This window comes from Hemiscyllium ocellatum, chromosome 32 (genome assembly GCF_020745735.1).
Source record: "Hemiscyllium ocellatum isolate sHemOce1 chromosome 32, sHemOce1.pat.X.cur, whole genome shotgun sequence".
NCBI classification, from domain to species: domain Eukaryota; kingdom Metazoa; phylum Chordata; class Chondrichthyes; order Orectolobiformes; family Hemiscylliidae; genus Hemiscyllium; species Hemiscyllium ocellatum.
Window position 1 is genome coordinate 34,809,126 of NC_083432.1, and position 22,328 is coordinate 34,831,453.

The 22,328-nt window shown below is 40.0% G+C and overlaps 1 protein-coding gene across 3 annotated transcripts in view; it reads right to left on the minus strand.

The window, feature by feature from the left end:
* Positions 1-10,269, minus strand: part of tmem106a (transmembrane protein 106A) — a 32,455-nt gene extending 22,186 nt beyond the window's left edge. The window contains exons 1-3 of one of the 3 annotated variants that reach the window (XM_060848831.1): positions 10,212-10,269; positions 4,037-4,116; positions 3,704-3,797 (exon numbers count right to left, since the gene is read on the minus strand). The gene's annotated coding sequence lies outside the window, so the exon portion shown is untranslated. Of the gene's footprint in view, positions 1-3,703; positions 3,798-4,036; positions 4,117-6,045; positions 6,106-10,211 lie in introns of those variants that run through there. The other 2 variants (XM_060848830.1, XM_060848832.1) reach the window with 2 other exon arrangements.
* Positions 10,270-22,328: the final 12,059 nt, after the last annotated feature.

The window sequence follows — 22,328 nt, forward strand, 5'->3', positions numbered from 1 at the left end:
GCATTGAAACCACCCGCCCCTTGCCTTAAATTTATGCCCCTAGAACCTTCGGTCCAACGCGTCCATGCCGACCAGATATCCCAACCCAATCTAGTCACACCTGCCAGCACCCGGCCCTTACCCTTCCAAACCCTTCCTATTCATATACCCATCCAAATGCCTTTTAAATGTTACAATTGTACCAGCCTCCACCACTTCTTCTGGCAGCTCATTCCATACACGTACCACCCTCTGCGTGAAAATGTTGCCCCTTAGGTCTCTTTATATCTTTCCCCTCTCACCCTAAACCTATGCCCTCTAATTCCGGACTCCCCAAACCCAGGGAAAGGACTTTGTCTACTTATCCTATCCATGCCCCTCATGATTTTGTAAACTTCTATAAGATCACCCCTCAACCTCTGACACTCCAGGGAAAACAGCTCCAGGCTGTTCAGCTTCTCCCGATAGCTCAAATCCTCCAACCCTGGCATCATCCTCGTCAATCTTTTCTGAATCCTTTCAAGTTTCACAACATTTTTCCAATAGGAAGACCAGAATTGCACACAATATTCCAGCAGTGGCCTAACCAACACCCTGTACAGCCGCAACATGATCTCCCAATTCCTGTACTCAATACTCTGACCAATAAAAGAAAGCATACTAAACGCCTTGTTCACTATCCTATCTACCTACAACTCCACTTTCAAGGAGCTTTGAACCTGCACTTCAAGGTCTCTTTGTTCAGTAACACTCCCTAGGACCTTACCATTAAATGTAGAAGTCCTGCTAAGATTTGCTTTCCCAAAATGCAGCACCTCGCATTTATCTGAATTAAACTCCATCTGTCACTTCTCAGCCCATTGGCCCATCTGGTCAAGATCCTGTTGTAATCTGAGGTAACCCTCTTCACTGTCCACTACACCTCAAATTTTGGTGTCATCTGCAAACTTACTAACTGTACCTCTTATACTTACATCCAAAACATTTATGTAAATGACAAAAAGTAGTGGACCCAGCACCGATTCTTGTGGCACTCTACTGGTCACAGGCCTCCACTCTGAAAAACAACCCTCCACCACCACCCTCTGTCTTCTACATTTGAGCCAGTTCTGTATCCAAATGGCTAGTTCTCCCTGTATTCCATGAGATCTAACCTTACTAACCAGTTTCCCATGGGGAACCTTATCGGACGCTGTACTGAAGTACATATAGATCACAGCTACCACTCTGCCCTCATCAATCCTCTTTGTTACTTCTTCCAAAAACTCAATCAAGTTTGTGAGACATGATTTCCCACGCACAAAGCCATGTTGACTATCCCTAATTAGTCCTTGCCTTTCCAAATACATGTATGTCCTGTCCCTCAGGATTCCCTCCAACAACTTGCCCACCACCGACGTCAGGCTCACTGGTCTATAGTTCCCTGGCTTGTCCTTACCATCCTTCTTAAGCAGTGGAACGTTAGCCAACCTCCAGTCTTCCGGCACCTCACCGGTGACTATCGGTGATACAAACATCTCAGCAAGAGGCCCAGTAATCATTTCTCTAGCTTCCCACAGAGTTCTAGGGTACACCTATCAGGTCGTCTGTTTCCATGCTGTACATCTCTATGACTCTATTTAAGGATCCCTCAACCAAGGGAAATAATTCCTTCCTGTCTACGCTATCTATGCCCCTCAATTTTATACATGTCAATCTTGTTCCCTCCTCAATTTCCTCTGCTCCAAGGTAAATTTGCTACTATGTTTCATAGATTAAACTCAGATTACACTTCATTAGTTTAAGGTGCTTTGGGAAGTCAAAAGTTGTGAAATGAACTACATGAGTGTACATACACACAGGTCACTGACCAGATTTAGAAGCCTTTACTAAGGTACTAAAAGTTTAAAGAAAAAAGTATAAACTAAGAAATCAAATCCAAAAAAGTGAAATAAAAATTGGGAAAGGAAAATGCAATTGAGAAAGATAAAAGTGACAGGCAGAAAAAGTAATATATTTTGAATTTGTTTTATTACAGCCAGAGTGTAAAAAAGATTTTTCATACACAGGTTGTCATGGAAGACAAAAGCTCTTGATAATGATGCAAAGCTAGATAATGTGGGCATTTAGGTGACTGAAAATGGCTCAAACCTTGGTAAGAAATTGTTTGCTAACATTCATTGTAGATGTTACAGATAAATAATTGCCACTAGCCAAGATATTTGCAGAGCTGCCACAACTTTGTCAAGTATAAGAAAATTGGGAAAGTTAGAAAGGCTAAAAATGCGTTGCTGGAAAAGCGCAGCAGGTCAGGCAGCATCCAAGGAGCAGGAGAATCGACGTTTCGGGCATGAGCCCTTCTTCAGGAATTCTGAAGAAGGGCTCATGCCCAAAACGTCGATTCTCCTGCTCCTTGGATGCTGCCTGACCTGCTGCGCTTTTCCAGCAACACATTTTCAGCTCTGATCTCCAGCATCTGCAGTCCTCACTTTTTCCTAGAAGGTTAGAAAAGGCAAAGAAACAAAAGAATTAAATAACGAGAATTTATTCTAAAAAGAAATGATTTTAAAAATATTGCGTGAGGGATCATGAATAAATATACAATCTCTATTGACAAGGCCCCTCTCCAAATATATCTGAAGAACTGATGTAAAATAATGTGATACCATTGGGATATTAATAGCAGCAAGAACAGGAAACAGCAGTTTCTTTTGGCATTTTTTCACCCATTGATAACCATCAATTTGTTTGCAGTTTTCCAAGCTTACAAAGATAACTGAAAACATTACCTATTTTATGTAGTACCAGAACTATCAACCAGAGAAAATGACAAGTCAACCAAAAATCTGATGGCCCTGTAAGCCTCTGACAACCTATTTGCAGATGTCAGAGGGTCTGAGAAAGTAATTGCGAGCTAACCTTTAGAGATTACTGATGTTTGGGCTGCAAATTATAAATATTCTTTACTATACAAGTTGATTAATAGTCACAAAACCTGGAGTGTTTCCTGGCAACCACATGCTATTCATTACCTATCTAGGTCCATAAAATGGTGAAACGTGAAAGTATGTGAAAGGAAGTTAGGACAAATCTCCAGGAATAATGGAAGTGAAGTAAATGTATTAAACACAAACAGTAAACACCAAACAATGTAATATTATTTCAAAACAGGACATTGGCAGAAAAGCAAGCAAAATCTGCAAAAGTAATTGTGAAAAAATGTCACTGAAAACAGAAAATCAAAATAGGTCAGATTCCATAGTCTTTAAGCATGATTTCAAGTGATCTATCTTAGAACAGTTTCGATGTGGAACCTACACAGGAGTTCCTGAGATCATGTTAATGGTCACGGCACACAACCAATGCCTTTGATAACTGTTCAGGCAGTTAATACAGGTCAAATGTTTTACCTAGTTAGCCAATCCAAACTGCAGATTACTTATCCACCTTTTGATCCAATGGTTGATGTACATCAAAAGGTACATAGAGAGTGAAGGCTGGTGGCAAGCATCCTATATTTACAAGCCAATTCTTCGGATTAAAGGATAAAACGAATTTAAATGTCAATAATTCCCTGTCCATTAACAATCAGCTTCTGTGACCATGAGGGTCATCAATAAGTCCCTCAGCCAAATTTGTAACTGCCCTCTGGGCAATAAATAATGCACAATAATTGTTGGCCAGCCAGTGACACCCACATCATAAGAATTAATTTTAAAACAGAGCTTTAGATGTAAGGACCTACCTGTTAAGAACAGCAAGGAGAAAAACAGATCACTGAAGGCTGTGACTACACAATCTATGAGTCTTAAAGGATCAATAAGTAGTGAAGGATTCAACTGTGGAAGACAGACAAAATGACAGTTGCCAGCTTAATAGTTTAAGAGAGATGTGATACTTGCTGTGACTTGAAATAACCCCCAGTTCTGCTGAGGTTTAAGGATCTGACCAACAAGGCTGCTGAATTTTAAACTAGAAATAGTCAAACCAATTTCTAACCACATGCATGCTGCAACTTGAAATTTACACAGTACCGAGAAATCAGTCAGAAAAATTCATAAATTTAGGTTTTGTTCACCTCTTTTGAACAGCTGGTGACTTCAGAATATTTGAGATTCCAGCTCTACTTCTCCCAAGGTAATTCCATTCCAAAGGAATCTGGGAAAAAAAGCAACGTGCCAGAGTATTCTGTGTTAGCAACTGATTAGGAGATTGTACTTTGTTTAGAAGCCTGTAAGACAATCCTGTAATCACTGAACTTACTCATTTCAATCCACAAAATACAACTGGAATATATTGCTAGATGCTGACACGTCCTCTTTTTTACTCCAAACTATATTTCATATTTTAAAAACTGGGCACAATGGCCAAAAGATAACGTGCAAATAAAAACAGAGAAAATGTTGGACAATCTCAAGTCTGGCAGCATCTGACGTTAATGTTACGACTTCAGTGACCCCTTTGTCTTTTTTTCCACAGATGCTAGCACACTTGCTGAGTTTCTCCAACATTTCCTGTTTTTGTTTCAGATCTCCAGCATCTACATTTTTTTGTTTTTATTTAAAGAATTACATTACTTCTTTTCTGGACAAGAATTACACCCCTTTCTCAAGAGAGGGCAAAGTAACTTTCCAGACAGACATGAATCCATTGCCATTCACAAATAATAACCAAAAGGGTATGATCAAATTGAGAGAGGCAGGTGGGGGGGGGGGGGGGGCTGGGAAGAGAAATGAGAGTAAGGGAGAGATCCCCGGGAGATGGAGGAATTGGTGAGGGAAACAGCGAGACCCAGAAACCTTTGGTGGGTGGGAGCTACTGGGCAAACACTGAAGGAGTGCAAGAGAGGAGACATGGGTCTTCCAGCTTTTGTGCCCTTCTCCTTCCAGGGGACTCCAACCCGATCATATGTCCCCTCTCCCCACAGCTGAAGTACATTTCAAATGCACGCATTTCCATGCACATCTACAGTGCTGCATTTGTGTATAACATCACACACAAAATTTGACATGATTTTCTTTGGAAACATGTGCTTAGCAATAGGCTGTCAGCAAACATCGCCGATTAAATAACATTCTCCACTACAAACTCACAGAAGGGCTTACTTGGAATAAACAACCAAAAGGGATGGAAACAAACCTCTTTTCACGCTAAACACACATTTTACTGACAGTGAGAAAAAACAAATTCTGTCCATGGCAATGCAACCTATGCAGTTTTAATGAATCCAGAAATAAGAGGTACAAATGAATACCACAGAAGCGAAATTTTTTTTTACTTTTAACGACATCTTTGCTGCTCTTTCCCCAGAGCACTGCAATACTCGTTCCTTGAAGTAGTTATCCAATTCCTTCCAGAATGTTACTAGTGGATCTGCTTCCACCACCTTTTCAGACAAGGCATTTCAGATACTAATACTTTTTTGGTGTATGAGCTTCTTGATTTGGAAAGATACTGGGTTTGGCAGGAATGAAATGATCTGTTTTGTCTTTCCTGTGTGATGTTTACTTTAGTGCAGTGTTAACTCCACTTGAGTACTGTAACTCCATATAAAGCAAGTAAACATTTGGACCCCTAATCTCAAAATAGTTGCCCCGATATGCTGATGAGACTATTACTGCTCATAAATACAAGCTTGTGATCTGAAAGCTCCAATTAGTGGTTATATGGTCATATTTCAATTTATATTAATGTTAGAATTATTATTAGTTTTGCACATATAAAAGCTTTGTAGCCACAGATCTCTTCGAACTAGCCCAACTTGCAGGCTCAAGTTTCAGTCAGCACAGATCCATGTTTTTCACAGACACAAATTCATTGAGCACAAAATTCTGCTGCCAGACGCCAGTCGTTTTAAACTGGGGTCTACAGAAATACAAATGGATGTGCTGATTTTGAGAATGCTAAATCTCCTGTTGCACTTTACTTAACACCCCAGTCAAAAAAAAATTAAGGTCTGACTCAGGCCACAGGTAAGAGTTTACGATGTAAGTGTCAACAAAAAGTGTAAAGCAATGAGGGATCTCAGTCAGACAGTGCCAGTATTTGTAGGAGTTCCTCAGGCCAGAAAAGATGATAGTGACCTACCCAGACAGTGTGTAAGAATTATTAGTTTTCTGTGGGGGCTCAATCCTGTTATTATCAATCTTCACTTGTGCAAACCCTGTAAGAGTCACAAGATTGCTGTTAGCACTGAGATAAAAATCATTTTTATTTTCCCTACCTGCTGAGGTTAGCTAACAAAGTATAGTCTTGGAATTAAATCTGAGAGTTCAAATAACTGTGTGACCAATTATAAAATCAAGTGATGAGTTTACACTTTCAGTTAGAAGGATTTATCATTTTGCAGTGTTGCCATTTCAAGTACTTTCCGAAAGCAAGGCAATTAGCATGAATAACACTGGTATTCCCGATGGAATAAATGGATAATTAAATAGCTCAGGTAACATAATATCTCATACTACTTTTAGTATAAAAATAAACTGTGGGAATATGTGGCATTTCCAGGGTATCAGTTAAAACCCAAACCTCTGTACATACATCTCCATATATTTTCCCAAGATACAAAATACGAAGCAGGGATTTCCAAAGCAGTTACTTCTGAGATCCATTCTTAATTTTGTTAGCTCAAGTCCTGACCTTTCAAATGTTTCCCTTGCTCGTACTCACCTTATCCTTAACCCAACACATCCATAACTATTTTTGCTCCATATAAGTGACTCTTCCATAATACCAGCCGCTTGTAAGACCTAATTCAATGAATGCTTATGGAACAATTTCAAAACTCTTATCCTCATTTTTGAGATGCTTTCCACACCTGACCTCAGTGACATATCTGTTTAATCTCTCTGTCAAGCTTCACTATAATTTCTTCTTTGCATTCTTCGTAACTGCTCTTTTGGCAAACTTGCCTATGCCAGCTTAGAGAGTTTGTTCGTGCCCATTAAAACTCTGCCAAAATTAATTTGCCTTACTTCCCATGTTCCCATTTCCCTGACAATATTTTGAAAGTATAGCATGGATTCGTGAATATACAAATCAGAAACAGAACTGGGTCATTCAGCCCCATTGTGCCTGCACTGCCAGCCAATAAGATGACGGCTGAACTAATTGAAATCTTAAACCCGCATTCCTGCCTATTCTGATAACTTTTCAAGCTCTTTCTTAACAAAACTCTATCTACTTTTGCCCTTCAGATATTCAAGGAGTCTGCTTCCAACACCTTTTCACAGAGAGTTCCAAAGACTCTCAACACTGAGAGAAGATTTATTTCTTAATTGCTACCTTAAATGAACAACCCCTGCTTTTCAAACAGTGACCACTTGTTCCAGATTCTCCTAGAAGTAAACATCCTCTCTATATCTGAACTGTCAACACCCTTAAGGACTTTTTGTTTCAATCAAATCGCCTTTTACTCTTCTAAAATTTAGCAGATTTACCTTCAACCATTTAATGTAGGAAATATGGCATAAAAACAGGCCACTTAGCCCAGTTCATCCTGGTGTGACCTACTAGAGCCATCTCCCATGTTTCCTCATGTAAATCTAATCATTGTATCCTATTCCCCTTTTCACTTGTAAGCTTGTTTAGCTCTCCCAGAAATGCATCCAAATTGTTTGCTTCTGTCAGTCTGTATGGTATAGTGAATTCCAAGTTCCCATCACTCAACAGAATCCTTCTAAATTCTCCACTGAATTTCTGGGTGACTGTGTTCTCATATTTTTCTCCACCCATTAAATGTGTCATAAGTTTAAAGACTTCTATCACATTAGCCCTCAGCCTTTGTTTAAAAAGAAACACACTCTCCCTGTCAATCTTCTTCAGATATTTCTGGTATTACTTTATCAGTTTAATCCCTTGAAAGCAGAGAGAAATTTCTTCAGATACTTAAAAAAGAAGAGTTAACAAAGTAAGTGTTTCTATAGAAAATTAGTCTGGGAATTAGTTGTGGAGGATAAAGAGACGGCAGACAAACTGAACGAATATTTTGTGTTGGTGCTCATTCAAGAAGATACAAATACCATCCCAAAAATAAGGAATTGAAGAGGAGTGAGAAACTAAAGAACAATTCAATTACCAAGGAAGTAGTACTGAGTAAGTTGTTGGAACAGTGATTTGACAAAAATGGATTTCATCGTAAGGTCTTAAAGGAAGTATGTGTTGAGATAGTTGATGTGTTGGTTTTAATTTTCTAAAACTCATCAGATTCCAACAAGCTTACTTTAGACTGAATAAAGGAGTAACATTGGAAAATAACTAAACAGGGAGGGAGGCAAGCAAAAATAAGAATCAAGGTCAGTTAGCTTAACATCTGTCATAGGAAATATATTAGAAGCTATTATTAAAAGGCATTACAACAGGGCATTTGGATAAGATCAAGGAAATCAGGCAGAGCTATTTGGTTTTGTCAAAGGGAAATCACATTTAATTAACATATCAGAGTTATTTGAGGAAGTCACTGCTGCTGTGGATAATGAGGCACGAGTAGATGTATTGTACTTAGATTTCCAGAAGACATTCAATAAGTTGCAGGTTATCACAGAAAATAGGAGCTCAGTGTTGGGGTAACATATTAGCTTGGATAAAAGATTGGCTGACTAACAGGAATTGGTGTAGGAATACATTGGTCTTTTTCAGGCTGGTACGATGCCATGAGAGGAATGCGACAGAGGTCAGTGCTGCGTCCTAAACGTTTTACAGTTTATATAAATAATTTTGATGTAGAGATCAAAGGCATGATTGTTAAATTTGCTGATGGCGCAAACATAGGTAGAAAAATGAAGTGAAAAGCAGATGAAAAGAGCCTACAAAGGAATATAGATTGGAGAACTGAGTGGACAAAGATCTGGAAAATGAGAATATAATGGGGAAAGTTTGGAATTGTCTATTTTGGCAAAGATATTTTTTTTAAAAACGCATATTACCTAAAGGTTGCACAGCTCTAAGATGCAGAGAGATCTAAGTATCCTAATGCATAAATTGGAGAACATTAGTATTCAGGCACAGCAAATATTCAGGAAAAATAATAGAATGTTATGCTTTATGGAAATGGAACTGAATGCAAAAAGGGGGATGTTATGCTTCAGAATTACAGGGTATTGGTGAGACCACATCTAGTATACTGTGTACAGTACTGGTGACTGTACTTAGGGAAGACCATTAACACACTGGAAGCAATTCAGGAGACGGCCTAATAGACTGGAATATGTAGACTGCCTAATGAGGAAAGGCTGGACAGCTCTCCCCTCTGGAGTTTAGTAGAGTCAGAGGTGAGTTAATTGAAACACAGAGACGAGGTGACTTGACCAGGTGAACACAAAAAGGATGTTTCCTCTGATGGGATAATCTAAAATAAGGGGACACCGTTTTAAAATAGAGGGGTCAACCACTGACGGCGGATGAAGAAACTAAATTTTATCAGCGGGTTAAAGGCTTTGGAAACCCTTTCCTCAAAAAGGCAGTGTCAGAATCGTCAAATAGTTTTCTCTTTGGGAAGCAGAGGTAAACAGATTGTTGACTTTCCAAATAGGAAAGAGGGGTAAAGGTTCACAGATTGTTGACTTTCCAAATAGGAAAGGGGGGTAAATGTTGACAGATTATTGACTTTCCAAATAGGAAAGGGGGGTAAAGGTTCACAGATTGTTGACTTTCCAAATAGGAAAGAGGGGTAAAGGTTGACAGATTGTTGACTTTCCAAATAGGAAAGGGGGGTAAATGTTGACAGATTGTTGACTTTCCAAATAGGAAAGGGGGGTAAAGGTTGACAGATTATTGACTTTCCAAATAGGAAAGGGGGGTTAAAGGTAAACAGATTGTTGACTTTCCAAGGCGGTGGGGGTGGGAGTGGGGGTGGGGGTTGGGGTAGATGAAGGATTATTTTGGGGGTTCGCAGGAATGTAGAATTCGGGGTGAAATCCAGACCAGGCGTGATCGTGTTGAATGGAGGAGGGGGCTCGAAGGGCTGAGTGGCCCCACTCTTGTTCATGTGCGATCACCGTGCGAAGACTTTTGCTTTTTAAGTTATGTTATTTCTTCTACACAGAGGTGTCTCCCGGGGGGGGGGGGGGGAGGGGGAGGCACAGGCCGGAGATCCTCAACCCCAAACCCCACCGCCCGCTGCCTCGTCAAAGGCCCGCACCGCCTCGGACACCGTTTACCCTTCAGTGGGGCTTACTCACACATCCTGCCCCTGGAGTATTTACCCCCCTTTGCCCGCCCACACACACACACAGCCCAGGGTTTCACTCACTCACCCGCCGCCACCGATACCGCCGCCGATTCCCCTCAGCGCCGCCTGCAGCCTCTACCGCCCCTCTCCGGCAACTCCGGTTACTGCAGGCCACTCAACAGCAACACGCAGTAAACCAAGATGTGGAGGTGGAGGTGGTAGACTGGGGTGTGCAAAGTTAAAATTCACACATGACCAGTTTATAGTCCAACAGGTTTATTTGGAAGCCTTTCGGAGCATTGCTGCTTCATGAGGTGGTTGTGGAGGACACAATTGTAAGACACAGAAATTATAGTAAAAGTTTACAGTGTGATGTAACTGAAATTATATTTTGAAAAATACCTTAATTGTTTAAGACTCTCATCTGTGAGAATAACCATGATAGTTTCAGTTCTTTCATATGTATATCACAAAACATTTTTTTAAAAGTTACATTCTCAGGTTAACTGTAACAATTGGTGTCAGCCCAGATAATGTGTTGAAGGTGTTAGTCCTGTGTTTTGTTGTCTGTACCATAACGTTTAGATTGATTCTAACCTTAAAAAAAAGTCAACATTACATGGATTCATGCAGTTTTCGAGCAAAGGACAACGTAACTCTGCAAGTACAAATTCACCCCACAAACGTATATGGGGGGTTGTGAGTCTCTGTGGGAGAGAGAGTGTATATGTGTGTGTGTGACTGTAAAGGGGTCTAAGTCTGAGAGGTTGCATGTGTGTGTGTATGTATATCTGGGGTGGGAGGTTGCGCTGCTCCTTATCAGCTGATTGTGGAGTATAAGACAGTATCCTATTCTTATCAGAGTATCTTTGAGTACTTGAGTAAGTCACTTTCCTCCTCATCTGAACAGATCCTTTTTAAGATTAGAAATCAGTCTGACCATCGTGGCACAGGCAATCTCACACCTTAAATGCATTATCTGGGCCAATATGACAGCATTTGTTAAGGTTCACTTGAGAATGTAACTTTCAAATGTTCTTCAATTTACACATGAAAGAACAAACCAACAGAGAGTCATAGAGATGACAGCACGGAAAAAGACCTCAGTCCAACACATCCATGCCAACCAAATATCCCAGTCCAATCTAGTTCCACCCGCCAGTACCCAGCCCATATTCCTCCAAACCCTTCCTATTCATATACCCATCTAAATGCCTTTTAAATGTTGCAATTGTACCAGCCTCCACCACATCCTCTGGCAGCTCATTCCATACACATACCACCCTCTGCATGAAAAAGTTGACCCTTTGGTCTCTTTTCTATTTTTCCCCTCTCACCCTAAGCCTATGCCCTCTAGTTCTGGACTCCCCCACCTCAGAAAAAGACTTTGTCTATTTATCCTATCCATGCCCCTCATGATTTTATAAACCTCTATAGGGTCACCCCTCAGCCTCCGATGCTCCAGGGAAAACAGCCCTAGCTATTCAATCTCTCCATACAGCTCAAATCCTCCAACCCGGCAACATTCTTGTAACTCTTTTCTGAACCCTTTCAAGTTTCACAACATCTTTCCGATAGGAAGGAGACCACAATTGCATGCAATATTCCAACAGTGGCCTAACCAATATCCTGTACAGCCGCAACATGACCTCCCAAACTCCTGTACTCAATACTCTGATGAATAAAGGAAAGCATGCCAAACACTTTCTTCACTATCCTACTGACCTGCAACTCCAATTTCAAGGAGCTATGAACCTGCACTCCAAAGTCTCTTTGTTCAGCAACACTCCCTAGGACCTTACCATTAAGTGTATATGTCCTGCTAAGATTTGCTTTCCCAAAATGCACCTTGCATTTATCGGAATTAAACTCCATTTGCCACTTCTCAGCCCATAGGCCCATCTGGTCAAGATCCTGTTGTAATCTGAGGTAACCCTCTTCACTGTCCACTACACCTCCAATTTTGGTGTCATTTGCAAACTTAATAACTGTACCTCTTATGTTCATATCCAAATCATTTATATAAATTACGAAAAATAGTGGACCCAGCACCAATCCTTGTGGCACTCCACCGGTTACAGGCCTCCAGTCTGAAAAACAACTCTCCACCACCACCCTCTGTCTTCTACTTTTGAGCCAGTTCTTTATCTAAATGGCGAGTTCTCCCTGTATTCCATGAGATCTTACCTTGCTTACCAGTGTCTCATGGGGAACCTTGTCGAATGCCTTACTGAAGTCCATATAAATCACATCTACTGCTCTGCCGCATCAATCCTCTTTGTTACTTCTTCAAAAAACTCAATCAAGTTTGTGAGACATGATTACATGTTCATTCTAAAAGATGAGACACTTAAACAATCTAGGTCTTTTTTCAATATATAATTGAAACGGCAAACCTTTGCTATAAATTCTGTGTCTTGCAATCTTATACTCCACAACCACCTGACGAAGGAGCAGCGCTCCGAAAATTAGTGCTTCCAAATAAACCTGTTGGACTATAACCTGGTGTTGTGTGATTTTTAACCAAATGACCAATTTCTGCTTCTCCGTGTTCCCTCTCCATGTGTCACAATCCCCCTGCCACAATCCACCTCCAAATTACTTGTCTGACATTAATTTTATTTGAAGGAGTGAGTGAGCGAAGAGGACAATTTGTACCAGATGTGGGTGCAGTTTCTTTAATTAAGACGGCAAGGGATAGTGAGGGGCAAAAATCAGAAATTGCTCGGGGGAAAAAAGCAGCATCTGTGTAGAGTTAACATTTTGGGACCAGTGACTCTTCTTCAGGTCTGAGGAAGGAATTTCTGATTTTGCTTCTCATTTCCAGAATCTGCAGTTCTCTGCTTTTTTATTATTTATTGTAGGGGTAATATGATTGAGGTATAGAGACTAATGTAGCTTTCAATAAAGTTGTTAAAGATGTACAATTTCCTGAAGGCTCTTGAGGTGCATTGGTCATGTCCCTACCTTGAAGCCAAAAGGCCCAAGTTAATGTTTTTAAAGAAAAACAAAGAACTGTAGCTACTGAAATCAAAAACAAAATCAAATTGCGAGGAAAACTCAGCAGACCTGACTTTATCTGCCGAGAGAAAGCAGAGTTAAAGTTTCGGGTCTAGCAACTCTTCTTCAAAACACTAGCTCCAGAAGCATCTCTGAACTGGTTGACTTACATTTTGAACAAAAGTTCCTTGAAGGCTTTAGTGAGAAATAGTGAAATTTGAATTCGTAAAATCTGGAATTGAAAGCTAATCTACTGGCAATGATGTAAGCATTATTGATTGTTGTAAATACCCATGTAGTTCGCTAAGGCTTTAATGGGAAAATGTGAAACATTTCCTGTTACTTGATGGTGCAAGAACCAGGGACTTTATCCAGCATATGTCTGCTGCATTCCTATTTTCAATTTTCAATTTAATAAATTTCTAAATGTTGCATCAGCTACAAACTTTATTTCTAAAAAATCTAAACTGTAAAAGCATCATTTATGACAACTCTGCTTATAAATTTTTGCAGAATGTTGTATCTATGCAATAACTACACAATTAATTCCAATTTTGCTTAAAAGTCTATTACTTAATACTTTGGTAAACATTGTTTGAAAGTCCATGTACACATTATCAACCACATTTTCCATTAATCATTAAATCATTCCCTTACATTGATTTGCCAAATTGTGTATGATGAATAATAACCTGTTAAATGTTTTATTGCATTGTGACAAGGAAAACAAAGTTACACATTATTTAGCACATTACTTTGTGTGCAGCACGCTGGTTAGCACTGCTGCCTCACAGCACCAGAAACCCGGGTTCAATTCCCGACTCAGGCGACTGACTGTGTGAGTTTGCACATTCTCCCTGCATCTGCGTGGGTTTCCTCCGGGTGCTCTGGTTTCCTCCCACAGTCCAAAGATGTGCAGGTCAGGTGAATTGACCAAGCTAAATTGCCCGTAGTGTGGGGTAAAAGGGTAAATGTAGGGGAACGGGTGGGTTGCGCTTCGGCAGGTCGGTATGGATTTGTTGGGCCGAAGGGCCTGTTTCCACACGGTAAATAATCTAATCTAGCAACATAAAAAAAAAGAAGTGTACAAATTCACACATTGCTGAAGTAATTTTTCTCCTTTTATGTGATTTTAGAAGTGGTCATCACAGTTCACGTGTGTGTGTGCACACAAGAGAGAGGGGGAAGGAGAGAATTTGAGAGATTGAAGGCCGAGAGTCAAGATATTGGGCACAGGTTCCTGATGAAAGGCTTATGCCTGAAACATCGACTCTCCTGCTCCTTGGAGTCTGCCTGCCCTGCTGTGCTTTTCCCATGCCACACTTTTTGACTTAGAGACATGATGTTTATTTAGGCGATGCTTTCTGACCAGGTGTTAAATAAAAAGATATTTGATTCATGTCCAGAAAGGCATTGTTATGCTATTTGGTGAGCTAAGGGATGTTGAAGATCTCTATGGAGAGGGAACTTCAAGTTACTAATGGTACAGGAATTGTGTTGCTCCATCCTGATGAAATTAGAGGGCAATATTTGAGAGGACAGTTAATGATCTCAAAATTAAGGAACGGTGATGGCTCTAATATTATCCCTGGACCCAGGAATGTTCTGGGGACCTGGGTTCAAATCTCAACATGGCAGACTATGGAATCTGAATCCAATCCAAAAATAAATCTGGAATTATGGGTCTAATAATTATCATGAACCCATTGACAAATGTCATGAAATGTCATCTGATTCATTAATGTCCTTTAAGGAAGGACCCGGTCATCCTTACCTGGTCTGACCTACATGTGATATGAGACCCACGGCAAGTTGACTGACACTTAACTGTCCACTGGGCAGTTAGGGATGGGCAATAGATGATGGTCTAGCCAGTGATGCCTTCATCCCATGAACAAATATTTTTTAAAAATCCAAAGATTATCAATGAGTCAGGTTTACTGACTTGATGCTCAGGGTCCAATACTAAGCTGTCAAGACCTGAGCTACAGCAGAATTACAAAGGATGATGGTCTTTGCACCCTGCCTTGTGGCAGTGACTTTGCAGATAATGTTGATTCATGTCTCAGCCTTTTAAATAATAAAATAAAACTAAATGCAAATATAGAGGAACTTACATATAATTAGATTTAGTTCCTCTGGTCTCGTTTGGGATGATTTACAATAAAACTCTTTCCTGAAGAAGGGCTCATGTCTGAAACGTCGAATCTCCTGTTCCTTGGATGCTGCCTGACCTGCTGCGCTTTTCCAGCAACACATTTTCAGCTCTAACCCAGATCCTCGTCCACCTGCCAATGTCTACTCCATTGCTATGCTAGCAACCCAGGGTGTAGGGTGGGGAGAGTGAAATAAATATCCTGCAAGCAGTTTGGACTAGTCCGCTATAGCACTTTCTGTTGGGGATGCTGTCTCTCCATGTGATACAATAGGATAACATGACGGCGGTCTGGCAAGGTGCTGATCTTTGACGACACTTATGCTGTTGCCCTCCAAATCTCAGTGGCACACAATGCAGTTATACCACTATGAAAAAATGTAGAGTCACAGCTTCATATAATATCACATATTGAGACCATATGGAGTCACTGCAAACTGATGCTACTCTGCCAATTCTTGTATTGGCATCAATACCTACTTCACCCTCCTCAGACATGGTATTCCCTAGGTGGGAAAGGTGGTTGGTATTGTTGATGTTTTGTTGTCCGGTGATGACAGATGAGGGAGGGTCATGTCGCTGTTCAGTTGTAGCTGAATTTTTTCAGACCCAACACGTAGCCCAACCTTGATGCCAATATTCATAAGTCACACACTGAAACACATTTAACTCTTTGGCCAGTAGGGTGATGCTGTCTGCAAAATCCATCTTTGTCGAGTAGTGGATTAAGGACTAGTTAATGATGCAAAAGGATTTGCAAAGATAACACATTTAAAATCTATCAGGAAAGGATAAACAGAGTGGCTCTTTAACAAATTAACTTGTTACTTATATGATACTTGCGAAAAGCTAATTTGTTTTCCTTGCCTGAATAATTGTTCCGACAAGTTTTCCCACTTACATACAGGCTGACTGGTCGGTAGTTATGGCTTCAAGGCTCATTCCAGAAACCGGAGTACATAATCAACACTGGTACAGCATTGTGAATTACAGTGAAATAGATGCTACCTTTTGGGATGAGGCAATTAAACAGGTTCAGTCTGCTCCCCTCAGATTGATGTTAAAAGAGCCAATGATACTTCTCAAAGATGGGAGTGCTCTGGATGTTCTGCTAATACCTACACTTTATACTTTGACCACTAATCAAAACATAAAATGGTTTGTTTAAAATTTGCTGCTGCATTTCCCTGGAATGGAGACTATCCTTTAAAAAGAAGCACTTTAGAACATTCTGAAGTTATGAAAACTGCTATATAAATGCAAACTGTTTTATGTAACACCTCTTTGGTCAGTAGACATTGGGCACAAAATATGATGTATAGGATTTAAACAATTCACATTTAAATATTGAAAAAACAATTTTTTTATTAGTCAAAAGCCTAGGTATTTACAAAAAGAATGAAGTGCCATTGTTGAGATCAAAAGTAATTTTGCTACATGAAAACAAAAAAAAACCAAATAGTTACCTTCAATAATCAAATAGGTTAAAATGAACATTTATTTATACTTGAAATTAAACTTAATTCAAATTTCCTTCAAGACCTATTTGACTTATTTAATTTGTGCAATTGAAACTATGTGATAGAAACTGGGAGATTAATCACTTAGTGTCAGTGTTACTTTGAAGATTAATATTAGTGTTCTTGAGCCTTGTGCTTATTTCAAACAAAGTTGTCCCCTCAAATCTACGCCAATCATCTCACAGTTGTAGACTTCTAATTAAACACAGGTTTCACTGGAGTCTTAAGTGTTGCCACCCCTCAAGTTAGAACTCCTCAGGTTCAGATATTCATTAATTCTGGAGTCTTGTATCCAAAAATCTTTTGCTCTCCTCCATATAACTCTCTATTTAGCTTGGTGATCCCAGAAATCCAACTTGCTGTTAGGATTCCTTCAGTTAACAAGAGGTTTAAACTCTTTCAGAGGGTACAGTGGTAGTGTCCCTACCTTGGAACCAGGAGACACAGATTCAAGTGCCACTTGGTTCAGAGATGTGTGATAACATCTCTGAACAGGTTGATTGGAAAATAGCTTTTTTAAAAAAACTCTTTCAGCCAACAAATTTCAAATGAACCCCGCTGGAAATAGATGTTTCTTGCAAACAGGTTGTTCTAACTAAAGCACTACTTGAGCTCAGAGCTGCAACCACAATCTATTCACCTTGTATAATGAGTTTGTTAGAATCACAGAATCTCTAGAGTGTGGAAATAGGTCGTTTGGCCCATCAAGTCTGTCATAACCCACCAAACAGCATTCCAACTAGCCCATTATCCCTATCTCTGTAATTCCATATTACCCATGGCTAATTCACCTAGCCTCTACATCCCTGCATACTAGGGGCAATTTACATGGCCAATCCACTTAATCTGCACACTTTGGACTGTGGGAGGAAACTGGTGCACCAAGAAGGCCATGCAGATATGGAGAGAATGTTTGTGTGAAGTTTGCACAGTCATCCAAGACTGGAAGTGACCCCTTTGATTGTTTAGGTGAAAGTGGGTACTGCAGATGCTGGGGATTACAGTCAAAATTAGAGTAGTACTGTAAAAACACAGGTCAGGCAGCATCTGAGGAGCAGGAAAATCAATATTTTGGGCAAAAGTCCTTCATCAGGAGGTGCTGATGAAGGGTTTTTGCCCAAAGTGTTGATTTTCTTTCTCCTCGGATGCTGCTGTGCTTTTCCAGCACTACTCTAATCTTGACCCTTTGATTGTTTATTTACAGGTAACCTGGCCACAATCAATTACTAGAAACCGGATGCTTATCAGAAATCATTTCCTATATAAACCTCATTCTGAAGAGGACCATCACACCAAATATCTGTTTTGCTCCAAAAGCACATTACATCATGGTGTGAGGTTTGGCATTAATAAATCAAACAGATTAAAGATGTGTCTTGAACTTGTAACCAATACCTAAAATTCACAAAATCCTGTTTGCCGTCCCATCACTTTCCCTACTGTAATCTAAAAGGACAGCTACAAAGTGAATGCTAATCATATTTCACTTTTGCCAAGGATCTCTTTGGTTCACGTCTACCCTGTGGACTGTAAAGTGAACAATCAAATTCTAAGTGGAATCTAAATCATAACTAGTTAAGATAGTTACAATTTAGAACAAGTGTGGCTGTGGCTTGAACCTTTAGCAATTTCTCACTGCACAAAACATGACTACCTAATGGCTCTCTTCTTCCGATCACTAACAAATCACAATCGAGTTTTAGACATTTCAGTTCACAACTTGCAGAGTTGATTGTGATGTCAACTTAAGATTTTTTGCAAACATAGATGAGCTGCAATATTGTCCAGTTAAACTAAAAAGTGAGAAATTTTGAAACAAAAACTACTTCTTGCCAAAGATTCAGTGCAATTAACCAAGCTTTACAATAAAATTTAGTAAATAGAATGTCAGTATACACATGCAGATTCTCATCAATTGAAAAGCACCCATGAAAATTACTGCTACCACCAGGGAATTTATATTGACATCGAATTAAGTGTCTGAATACTGTTCTGAGTTAGCTAATTTAGTCATTCAACCTCTGTGCCCCTCCAGCCAAATTGACTTTGGTTTCTGCTCATAGCCAGGGACTTATACCTGACCAATAAGACATTCAGATAAAGCACTAGTACAATGTCCTTTAATGGATCGTATGCCAGAAAGAAATTCACGAATTCAGAAAGAGCAACAGTAAAAAGGGAAATTTGAGGAAAAGTATGTCTACATTTTTGTTCTTGCATATTATGCCTGATCAAGAAAGCAAGAGACCTGCTTCCTGATGTCTCTCTGAGGGCAAATAGCTTTCGACTCCAACATGAAACTATTTCTTCAATTTGAGTGATGTACTCCATATTTATCCAAAGTACCTTCAAGGTTGGATTTAGCACTGAAGCTGTAGCTCGGGAAGAACTGCACATGCACAAAGTTTGTTTTCAACTAAAAAACATAGGAAAGTTAGCGAGTTTTGAGAAGATTTGTAGCTCAGGTTCAGGTTCACCTTCCAGTTCAGTGAGCAAACCTACACCCAGAACATGGGAATGTTTCAATTTCCAACGATGAAGATTCCCAGATGTTTGAGAGAGCAGTGACAGCATCATTCATGTTTCTGCATTGATTATAGAAGTATTATTCAACTTAGTTGGTCAGACAGCTGGTTTGTGATGCAGAAGAATGCCAACAGCCATCAGTCCAATTCTTGCATTGGCTGAGGTCTCCATGACTGTTTCTTGCCCGAGGTATGGTGATCCTCAGGTTAAACCATCACCAATCATCTCTCTCGATTGAGTGAGTGGGACTATGGTAACTTTGTTGTCCGCTGTTTAGAACGGATCTGGCGAAACCCTTGAACTATATTCAGACTGGAAGGAGTCACAGTGTCCATTACAATAAGTCACATCAGAAAATCCAACCAAAGCATTGGCAGCAACGACTGCCGAAAGGCAATCGAAAAATACAGGACTCTTTCATATCATACTTAAACTTGAATTTCATATTCCCACTGAATGAAAATTATCGTTTGCCTTTTATATGTTGTGTTTGTGCACCAAACTGATCAAAAGAAACCTTAATTAATGCTTGATTGATTTAAAACAGATATTCATTCAACTTTTACAGGAATAATTATGAGATGGGGACAATTCACAAACAGGGCTGAAGCATGATACAGGCAGAAGTGGGTACTGCAGATGCTGAAAATCAGAGTCGAGATTAGAGTGGTGCTGGAAAAGCACAGCAGGTCAGGCAGCATCCGACGAGCAGGAAAATCGACGTTTCAGGCAAAAGCCATTCGTCCGGAATGAAAATTCATTCCAGATGAAGGGCTTTTGCCTGAATTGTCGATTTTTCTGCTCCTCGGATGCTGCCTGACCCGTTGTGCTTTTCCAGCACCACTCTAATCTAAAGCATGATACATCTGGTTCACAAAGTTTTGAAGAAGGGTTACTAGACTGAAGCGTTAACTCTGTTTTCTCTGCACAGATGTTGCCAGCAATTTATTTTCATTCATTTCAGATCTCCAGCATCCGGTGTTCTTTGTTTTATATTACAATATATTTGGTGCAGGGGAGAAAAATTTGTGAAATGAAGCAAGAGTATAGACGAAGGAGGGAGAAGAACAATGAATTTCCCAAATTCCACATTTCCCTGCATTGGGAAACCCAAAAGAACTGCAGATGTTCTAAATCAGAGACAAAAATAGAAATTGCTGGAAAACCTCAGCAGGTCTGGCAGCACCTGTGGAGAGAAATCAGAGTTAACATTTCGGGTTGAGTGACCCTTCCTCAAGATTACAGCAATTTATTTTCTTTTCTACATTGGGTTGTGCAAACACAAATAAAAAGCTATCTTTCAGCTGAAAGGTTTATCACAACGAGCTTGCCTCCGATTTCAGAAAAGCAATTGCACTACTCAGCTTGGCTAGTCATTCAACATAACCTCAGTCAGTTGTGACTCTCTATGGTACAGTGATTTGCAGTCTTTCACTGAAGAAAAGCCATTGAAGGGGAAAATCTGCATCTATGCTTTGCACAGGTCCATTGTCATTTTGCTAGTTTAATGGGCTCTAATTTTGGTAATGTTCAAAAGGCATTAATGGATCTATATTAAGGGGAGGCCATGACCTAGTGGTACTATCGCAGGACTGTTTATCCAGAGACCCAAGTAATGTTCTGGGGACTTGTGTTTGAATCCAGCCATGGCAGATGGTGGAATTTGAATTCAATAAAAACAAATTAAGAGTCTAATGATGACCATGAATTCATTGTCAATTGTCAGAAAAATCCACCTGGTTCACTCAGGTTCTTTAGGAAAGGAAACGATCATCCTTACTTGGTCTGGCCTACATGTGACTCCAACCCACAGCAATGTGGTTGACTTTTAACTGCCCCCTGGGCAATTAGGTACAGTCAATAAATGCTGGCCCAGCCAATGATACTCACATCCCATGAACAAATAAAGAGAAATAAAGACCATTCTTGGCAATCATGCAGGAAGTATCTCCTTAATGGTTTACTGTAGTTATGTTTAATTGCACTGAGATTAGCAATGCAGAGAATTATAAACTTCATGGTATCAAGTTTAAAAGACTGTCATGTGCAGTGAGCATGTTGAGTGGCAACATATCTGCATAACAATTACATAATCATGAGGTGAGTGCAAATTTCAGCCAGCCAACACCTCTTAAAATGGAGGTGCCATTATAGCAGAAGGTCAAGGTAAAATGATTTTCTTGCTGGGGACACAAGAACGACACATTCAATTGGAGGGTGGGTTCTCAGATTTTCCAAACTTTGACATAAATGGTAATCAACACTTTAAATCTAATCTAATGACTTGGATACTGTGCTTCAAGAGGTTCAATGATCTTGAATGACTGATCAAGGTCAATGAATCCATCCAATAACAACATATTGCAATTCTACCATCGCACATTGCTCAATGCATTCACTGAGTAAAAGCTCAGTCAGTTATGACTCATAAACATCAACGAAAGCTTTACCTCACCCTGGGAAAGCTGCAAACCTTGCTCCATCTCTCTCAGCTTATACACACTGCCAGCCACACATGCATGACAGCCACAGCACTTCTAATTTACATTACATTCATTGGTAACACTTGCTTCTTTTTCGTAGGACAGATTGTAGGACTTAACCAGTGAAGACATACATGGTTGCATGCCCTTAACCTGATGCAGAAGGCAAAGATTATCACTGGAGTTGGCAAAGATGACAACCATGGCAGGCAGTGTGAATGAAACCAAAGATTATTGGTATCCTCACCTGCTTAATGCTCATCGACAATTACTTCTGATTTACAGGAGGAAGACAATGGATATGCTTTGCCAGGCCCACCAGACAGCCTGTGGCTGTGTTCAGGAGCATACAGGAGTCTAGCATCAACTTAGGAGTATTTTCCACAGAGTTTGGAGCTCACCCTTATCAGCATGGAAGTGGTGGCAAACTTCATTATCATATTTGCCAACCCAACCACGATTTAAATTCTGACGATGACTCAGCTTCCATAGAATCACAAGCAGAATCCCATCTAAAT